An 8570-nucleotide genomic window follows, 5' to 3' on the forward strand; every position below is an offset into this window, starting at 1 on the left:
ATAGTGCGGCATTGTGCGGCACGTCTCCGATCCGCGTCTTTTTTTTCGACGTATATTAAAATTTTAGTTAAGGGGAAGGTAGACCGTAGTCCATTGTAATATAAAAAAAGGAATTTCAGAGTCTTTCAGAAAATAAATTCAATAGACGTCCACATATTCCGGGACAATTTGTTGCGTGGAAGCATAAAAAACATGTAACAAATTGCGAACGGGCGCCAACAGGATGTCAGACAAAGAATTTGTCTAGACATAACACAAAAAATCAAAATTTAAGAGCTCATAAATATTTCAACTTTGATAACCTGTCTGTCATAGGAAAGGAAAATAACTTTCTTAAAAATTGTAATTGCGTACCGATCCCGAGCTTTAGAAAACCAAGGGCGCGAGAGACCCGAAATTACCGGAGTATGTGACGCAGGCAAAGGCAATAAAGCCAGCAACCATATGTCATATGGAAAGTAAGAGTTACCTAACCATCTCTCGATGGAAATGATAGAAAAATTCTGGAAGGCTCGGAAGGGGTAACTCGTTGAAGCGGGTGCTTCGTAGGCACATTACTTCCTTAAAACCAATGGATTTCGGGAACTCCTCACCAAAATCTAGAAACTAAGGGCGAAAACTTAAAATAGAGAAGGGATGAAGTGCGAGTGCCCAATAATTTTGAGATAGGAAAAGTGGAGGAATAAGCTCTGCAAATGAGAGATTAGAATCTCAGAAAAATGAAAATTCGGGAAGAGTCCTCCCCTTTTCCGAGCTTATAAAATCTTGTGCTCAGGCTGAGCACGCTCTCTTGCATCTAGCAACAACCGAATAAGTTTACTAAACCTACGTGAGTGTCTGAGTGTGCAAGCCAATCCGAAGAAGCAGTTTGAAGATCTCCTAAAAGTAAGTCCCTACGATTTAATATGTATCTGGGCGAAAAACACGATTCCACTAAATGTATTTATCTTAATTAATTGTTTTCAAGTGTTGTCTGAGAGAAAGAAATGTCCGAGTCGAGGCTCCGCGGTTTTGATTTTGTTCTGATTGTTCCTGTGATCTGTTAAATGTGTGAGAATATCTGCTCCCGAACACCGGTTGAGACATGCTGTCGAAAAACTAGCGATTTTCTGTGGTCAACTCCGCGAAATATCGCTGGAACTTTGGCGACTGTTCTCAGCTAAAGAATCGGGAAGCGGTTCTCGCCAAAGATAGATTATGCGGAATCTTTCATGGGCGGATCGAGACCTTCGGAATTCGTCGATGACGAATCTCCTTCCCTCCATTGTTATTAAACATTCCAAAATTCAATTCAGATTTAATTAAGATCAATTAATAATTTTAGTGGAATCTCTCAATAAGAAAACGTTGAGGAAGAGTCGGGCGCGGCGGAATAAACAGATCAAAAATCTGAGGGAGTTAGTCCGCCGCTTCTTCGTATAATACCTCTCGCGGCGGCACCAAGTGAAGAGGTTTTCGTGTCTCCCGCGCGCCACGAGGAGAGACCTTGGTCTCCTCGTCCAGGCCCACCGCCACCATCTCCTATCCGCGGCGATCCGGAGCCGTTATTCGGCTATTTCCCGGAAGAAGAGGAGTCTGTTTCAAATCCTTCCGACGACCGAAATCTTTCGTCTCAGTCCACGGAGCCTGGATCGGAATTATTCCGCCCCACGACTCCTTCTTATACTCCGAATTCTTCCCTCATCTCCGAGCCACGGTTTCCCGGAGATGAGCCAAGAGCCTGTTCCTCTCCTCTTTCACCACCTCCTTTTCCCTTCGAACCTGAGGAAGCCGACTCTCTGGGTGAGGATGACTCAATCTCTCTCCCGGGAGTAGACTTCCCCGATCAACCTCCATCTCCGGTCCCGAGTATAGAGATCCTCGAGGAGCATCCAGAACCGAGAGAGGTTATAGATCCTCTCCTGGAGCTCCTCCGCAGGGCCTGTACTCCGTGGACAGATCCTGTCCCGGAAAGGGCCTTCTCCATCGGCCCTGACCATTTTGAGCCAGAGGAGATCAGGATTCAGGCAGCTCGGTCTGATCCTGATTCTCATTTTTTCATTTATTATCCCGGGGTGGAATTTCCTTTCCTGGCTCCGATGCGATTAATTGACCTTGTTTTCCCGAGATCCACGGCGAGGGTGGTGGAAATCGAAGAGGTCACCATAGATTAATACACACACACACACATGCACACCCTTACACTCATGTAAATATTGTAAAGTCTCAACACCGCCATGTTAAAATTATATTTACTCATTCGTATATTACCGTTTTCTTATTATTTGATTTGTTCAATAAAAACTTTTACTCTATTTTTATATTTTAAACGAACTGTATGAGTTTCTGAATTGCTTATTTGTCATCTATGAATTATTTTCGATTTTTGTAATTAGAGTCATTTATTTTTAATTAAATTGTTAATTTAGTGTTATTAAAATCGTGGGTTAATTATTTAATTATTACCCTAAACTATCCTGCCTAAGCGATCAATCACGCCCGGTTCTATCCCAGAGAATAAGGATTCATTTCCTTTCTCTAAAAAGAACCACTTACGCGCTCAATTGAAATCCGAAAAATAATCTGCGCGTAAAACGTGTAGATTCGAATTTCGAATCTCACATAAATTCGGTGGTACGTCACCTCCCTACCCTACCGGCAAAGACCATTCCGAGGAATTCCTTCCAATTAATTAATTAAATAAAATTAATCCTCCTGACGTAACATACCACTGATTTTTTGGGGGCTCGTCCGGGATCGTTTGAGCGTGATTTTTCGCAAATGGATACTAGGGCAACGTCTGACAAGGCAGAAGTAGATAAAAACTATAAAGCTGCGGTAGAACAATCGTCTAAACCAAAACAGACACAAACTCAGGTACATACTTTGACACCTACTGTGTCCAAAAATCCACAACCTAAACAATCTATTCCTTTACAAACCATTACTGAAAGTGTATCTACTCCTTTGCCTGATATATCCGAGGTAACGGAGGGATCTACTATTAAATTAGACGAGACACGAATACCCCTGGTGCCAAAGCGACTACAAGCGTATTATAGCAAAGTTGAATCCGTAGTAGAACCTAAGAAAATGGCGAATACAAATCCGTTCGCCACATTAAAATACGCGGTAGAGGCGGTTCCCTTCTTTGATGGCAAAAACATCTCCATAAATTATTTTGTGGAAGGATGTGAGGAGGCAAAGAATATGTTGCCTCCCGAGGCCGAGGAACAATTCGCGAAAGTAATTCGAACGCGGATAACAGGCGAAGCTCGACGAACGATCCAGGGAAGGGAATTTGATACCGTGGCTCAATTGACCAGATTTTTGGAGAACATTTTTGGCCAAGATAAAAATGTTTACCAACTACAGGGGAATTGGGCAGAGTATATCAAAAAATGAAGAAGATGTAATCACGTATGCTAACAGAGTGAGACTTCTGGGAAATAGAATAATGGACGTTCACAAAAGGATGATTGATGATTACGAGCAATTAGTTGAAATTAGAAATACTTTAGAAAAAGATGTATGCAAATGTTTTATACGAGGATTAAAAGCAGAAATAGAACAAAGAGTAAAAAGGGATTTAGATGTGCATGAAACCGTCAATGATGCTCTAAATATAGAAAGAGAGCTACGTGAAATTACCGAAATACGACACGGTAAAGTCCCAACCACCCCTAAGTCATTGAATATAGATCGTTCTCGAGAAATTTGCCAGTTATGCCTCAAAGAAGGGCATATTGCCTCGAACTGTAGGAAATTAGCGATACAAACAGGAAACTATTTAAATGCCTCAAACGAGATTTTAATTTGTCAAATCTGTAAAAAACGCGGACATAGTGCCGAAAAATGTCGGTTACGCGAAACTAATAACCGCCGGTTTATAAACATTATTCAAGAAAATAAATCGAATTGCCAGCTATGCAATAAACCGGGACATAACGCGAAGAATTGCCGATTTAATAATAGCAATCAAAATAGGACAGTGTTAATTTGCCAATGGTGCGAAAAATCGGGACATACCGCGAATAATTGCTGGAAAAAACAGCAAGAATTCAGAATTACTGGGCAAAAACCGCGAACAGTGTGTCAAATTTGCGATGGATTCGGCCATTCAGCAAAAGAATGCCGAAATAATGCGAGGCAGAATAGCTCCAAAGAAACAGAGTATTGTCGCTATTGTAAGAAAGATGGCCACGTGTTAGAAAACTGCGAACTTAGAATTACTAACAATAAAAGGCGTGAAGCAATGAATGCGGGAAACGCCGGTGGCCCCTCCAAGACGGGTGTGCAGCAGGGGTCCGGACGGATCTCACACCCTGTAGTATCGGTCCGGAAATGAGTCAAAGAATGGAGCTTGAAATTCGGCCGGTTACCGTAAATTTAGATAGGCATAGTCATGTACCCACAATTCAAGTAAAATTAAACAATCAGAATCGAAACGCGACTTTTATGTTAGATACCGGATCGGGTCCGAATATAATAAAAGAAAATTTGATTTCTGATAAATTAAAAATTGATTACGGGAACATTTTAAGATTAAACGGTATAAACGATTATCCAGTATATACTCTCGGTAGAGTAATAATGCCGCTATTTAAAAAACGAGTAATATTTCATATAGTCTCCAAAGATTTTCCCATTTCTCAAGCCGGAATATTAGGAAACGATTTCTTTAAACAAACAAATTCGCGAATTGACTATGCCGAAGGACATTTAGAAATATCGGGAGAAAGAATTTCATTTTCGACCCCTGAAACAATAACCGTCCCACCGCAAACCGAATCTCTATTCTTTGTACGCATTTCTAATCCGGAAATTGAAATCGGATATATACCGCGAATGAAAGTCATCCACGGTATTTATCTGGGAGATACCGTCGCCAGGAATAAAGACGGAAAGGCCTATCTGCATATAATAAGTACACTGAACGAACCCATTGAAGTTCAGGTACCTACAATACAGTTACAACCATTAAGTAAAATGCAGGCAGAAAGCATCGAGGGAAACAATGAAGAATGGCAGACCGTTGAAATGTCACGAGACCCCGAGGTTAAACAAACCCATGACGGAGTAAATCACGATAGCAACGATCTCTGTCATCAGGATTTCTTCGATGAAAAAATTCTTGAAGACAATATCCAAAGAAAAAATAAAATAAAAACTACACAGGAGAAAGATGCAAAGACATCGCCTGGTAGAAAATTAACCACGCAGGAGAAGGATGCAAAGACATCGCCTGGTGGGGACCACGATAAATCTAAAAAAGGGGGAAATTTCCAAACCCCGTCCAAAAATGAAAAATATAAAAATTCACTTACCCAGGAGAAGGATGCCAAGACATCGCCGGGAAGTAAAATAAATAAAGAGGTGAATCTCCAAGCCTCATTAAAAGAATCTAAAATTTCCAGAGATTCTAATCCTGTCAATCGCGAGGAGGGAAATTTCCAAACCTCACTGCGCGATATGACTTCCTCCAAATCCAAAAAGGATCCTTTAAAAATGATAAAAGAATTAAAATTTCCGCGAGTCAAAGAACCCGGAAATAATAGAGATACTTCCTCTCATATTACCTTCGAAGAATTAGCGAAGAAGTTACATTTATACGATAAATGTAAAATTAATAATAATAAAAATCAATTAATGATTAATAAACCGTCTTCAAGAATATCAGACTGCATGGAAAAACAATCTCAGCAAATAATAAAAGAATCCACGATTATCCGTCCAAATAAAAGGGAAAGAAAAGATAAAATAAGTGCGCAATGCTTAGCCATAATTAACGAGCAGGGAAATAAGCGCCTTTCTGAAATAATGGAATTACTTCGTTTGGATCATGTGAGCGCTTCTGAAAGAGAGAATGTAACGAATCTCGTCAAAAGCAGCCAGGATAGATTCCACATACCCGGAGAAATGCTGACCTTCACTCAGGTACTGCAGTATCAAATACCCACAACAGATGATCAACCGATTAACACCAGGCAGTATCGATTTCCGCAAAAGCATAAGGAAGAAATAAATAAGCAGGTAGACGAGCTGTTGAAAGGAAAAATTATTAAACCTTCACAGTCGCCATACAACACGCCAATATGGATCGTGCCAAAGAAGGACGACTCACAGGGAAATAAGCGATGGAGAATGGTACTGGACTTTAGGAGCCTCAACGAAAAAACAGTCGGAGACGCCTACCCACTGCCGAATATCGTCGATATACTGGATCAATTAGGCGGAGCACGGTACTTCTCCGTCTGCGATCTAGCGTCCGGATTTCATCAAATAAAAATGGATCCGAAGGATAGCCATAAAACGGCTTTCACAACTCCGTTCGGGCATTATGAATTCGAAAGAATGCCCTTCGGATTAAAAAACGCGCCTGCAACTTTCCAGAGATTAATGGATCTCGTATTAACAGGATTACAGGGCCGTGAATTATTTGTATATATGGATGATATAGGCATATATGCAAAAACGCTAGAGGAACATGAGAGGAAATATAATTTATTAATACAGCGATTGCGAGAAGCGAACCTAAAATTACAACCAGATAAGTGTGAATTTTTAAAACCAAAAGTAACTTATCTTGGTCATGTAATTAGCAAAGACGGCGTAACTCCAGATCTGAAAAAGCTGGAAGCTGTTAAATTATTTCCACGACCTAAAACGCCTAAAAATATTAAACAATTTTTAGGCTTGGCGGGATACTACCGACGGTTCATACCAAGCTTCTCGAAATTAGCTAAACCCCTGACTGTATTATTAAAAAATGACACAGCATTCGAATGGACTTCAAATCAAGAGGAAGCATTCGAATTATTAAAACAAAAATTATGCGAGGAACCAGTATTACAATATCCGGATTTCTCACAACCATTTATATTAACTACGGACGCCTCAGGACTTGCAGTAGGAGGAATTTTATCTCAAGGAAAAATTAACAAAGATCAACCGGTGGCATATGCATCTCGTACACTGACAGACAATGAAGTAAAGTACGATACATACGAAAAAGAGGCGTTAGCTATTGTATACTGCGTTAAGCATTTTCGGCCATACTTATACGGCCGGAAATTTACTTTAGTTACGGATCACAAACCGTTGCTCTGGTTTAAACATGCTCAAGATGCTAATATGCGCATACTTCGGTGGCGATTAAAATTAGCAGAGTATGACTACGACGTAGTATATAAAGCTGGGAAAACCAATGTAAACGCGGATGCATTGTCTAGAAATCCAGTAGAAGAAATACCGTGTAATATAATTAATTCTGCAAAGAAATTAAATCCGAATAATCCTAAGGACGCCGAATTAATTGCACAAATGTTGGAGGAATCAGATAACGATAGTGAGGAAGATGACGACTATAAATTATATCTGTCTGATGAAGAGGAAATAGATAACGTATCAATCAAAAATGATTCAGTACCTTTTACAGATCAAGAATTAAGAGAGCCATCACAGGAAATCGTGGAACAGGCATTAATTCATGATCCACCAACGGAACGCAGGATCCAGACACGAAGCCAAACAGCAAAGAAAGAAAGAATGGAAAAATTAAAAGAAAATATAATTGAAAAGGAAAACGAACAAATAAAAGAACTTGAAATTCAAAAGGAGGACCCCGACGAAGGAAAAAGTGACGATGGAAGTGAAAGCGAAAGTGAAACGGACGAAAGTAAAAATTTACCTATTATCACCGACATACAAGATATACCTAACAATATAATCGAAACACGTGATTTGTTATTTCTGCGAAAAGATAATATCACGTATTTTACAGACACCGAGGGAAACCCTTTAGATTCAGGTTCTCAGAAATTATTTGAAAGAAACGAATTACCGAAAATAAGAACGCTAAGCTTAGGCGAAGCACAACCAATTAAGTATAAAAAATACTATCACATTATTTTACCGATCAGCGAGGGAGTCCGTGAAGGACCAACTTTAACTCTGCAACACGTATCCACAGCTATTCAAAATCTGCGAGCTGTCTCCGAAGAACTAAATTTACAAACAATTAGTATCGCGAAAACTGATTTAGTAAACAACGTACCATGGAGCGAAATCAAAAATCTATTACACATAATTTTCTTAAATTCACCTACAAAATTAATAATTTGCAACGGATCAATAAAATATCCTCCCAGAGATCTCCGGTCGTCGATAATCGGAGAAATGCATTGTTCACCAACGGGGGGACACCGCGGAGTAAATAAAACATACAATAGAATTAAACACAAGTATTATTGGGAGAATTTAAAACAGGAAGTTCAACTGTATATTCAACAATGTTTACAGTGTCAGTTAAAAAAATTAGTCAGGGTAAAAACTAAGCAGCCCATGCTAATAACTGACACACCGGGAACTTCTTTTGATAAAATTGCTATGGATATTGTGGGGCCACTACCAAAAACTGACAGAGGAAATGAATATATCTTGACCATGCAAGATCAATTAACAAAATTCTGCATGGGCATACCTCTACAAAACCAGACATCTGAAACAATAGCCGAAGTATTCGTAGACAGATTTGTTTGCGTATTGGGAGCTCCGAAAGCAATATTAACCGACCAAGGTAGAAATTTTAT

The sequence above is a fragment of the Cardiocondyla obscurior genome, unplaced genomic scaffold (genome assembly GCF_019399895.1).
Source record: "Cardiocondyla obscurior isolate alpha-2009 unplaced genomic scaffold, Cobs3.1 scaffold31_0_849067, whole genome shotgun sequence".
In the NCBI taxonomy this organism is placed as follows: Eukaryota; Metazoa; Arthropoda; class Insecta; order Hymenoptera; family Formicidae; genus Cardiocondyla; species Cardiocondyla obscurior.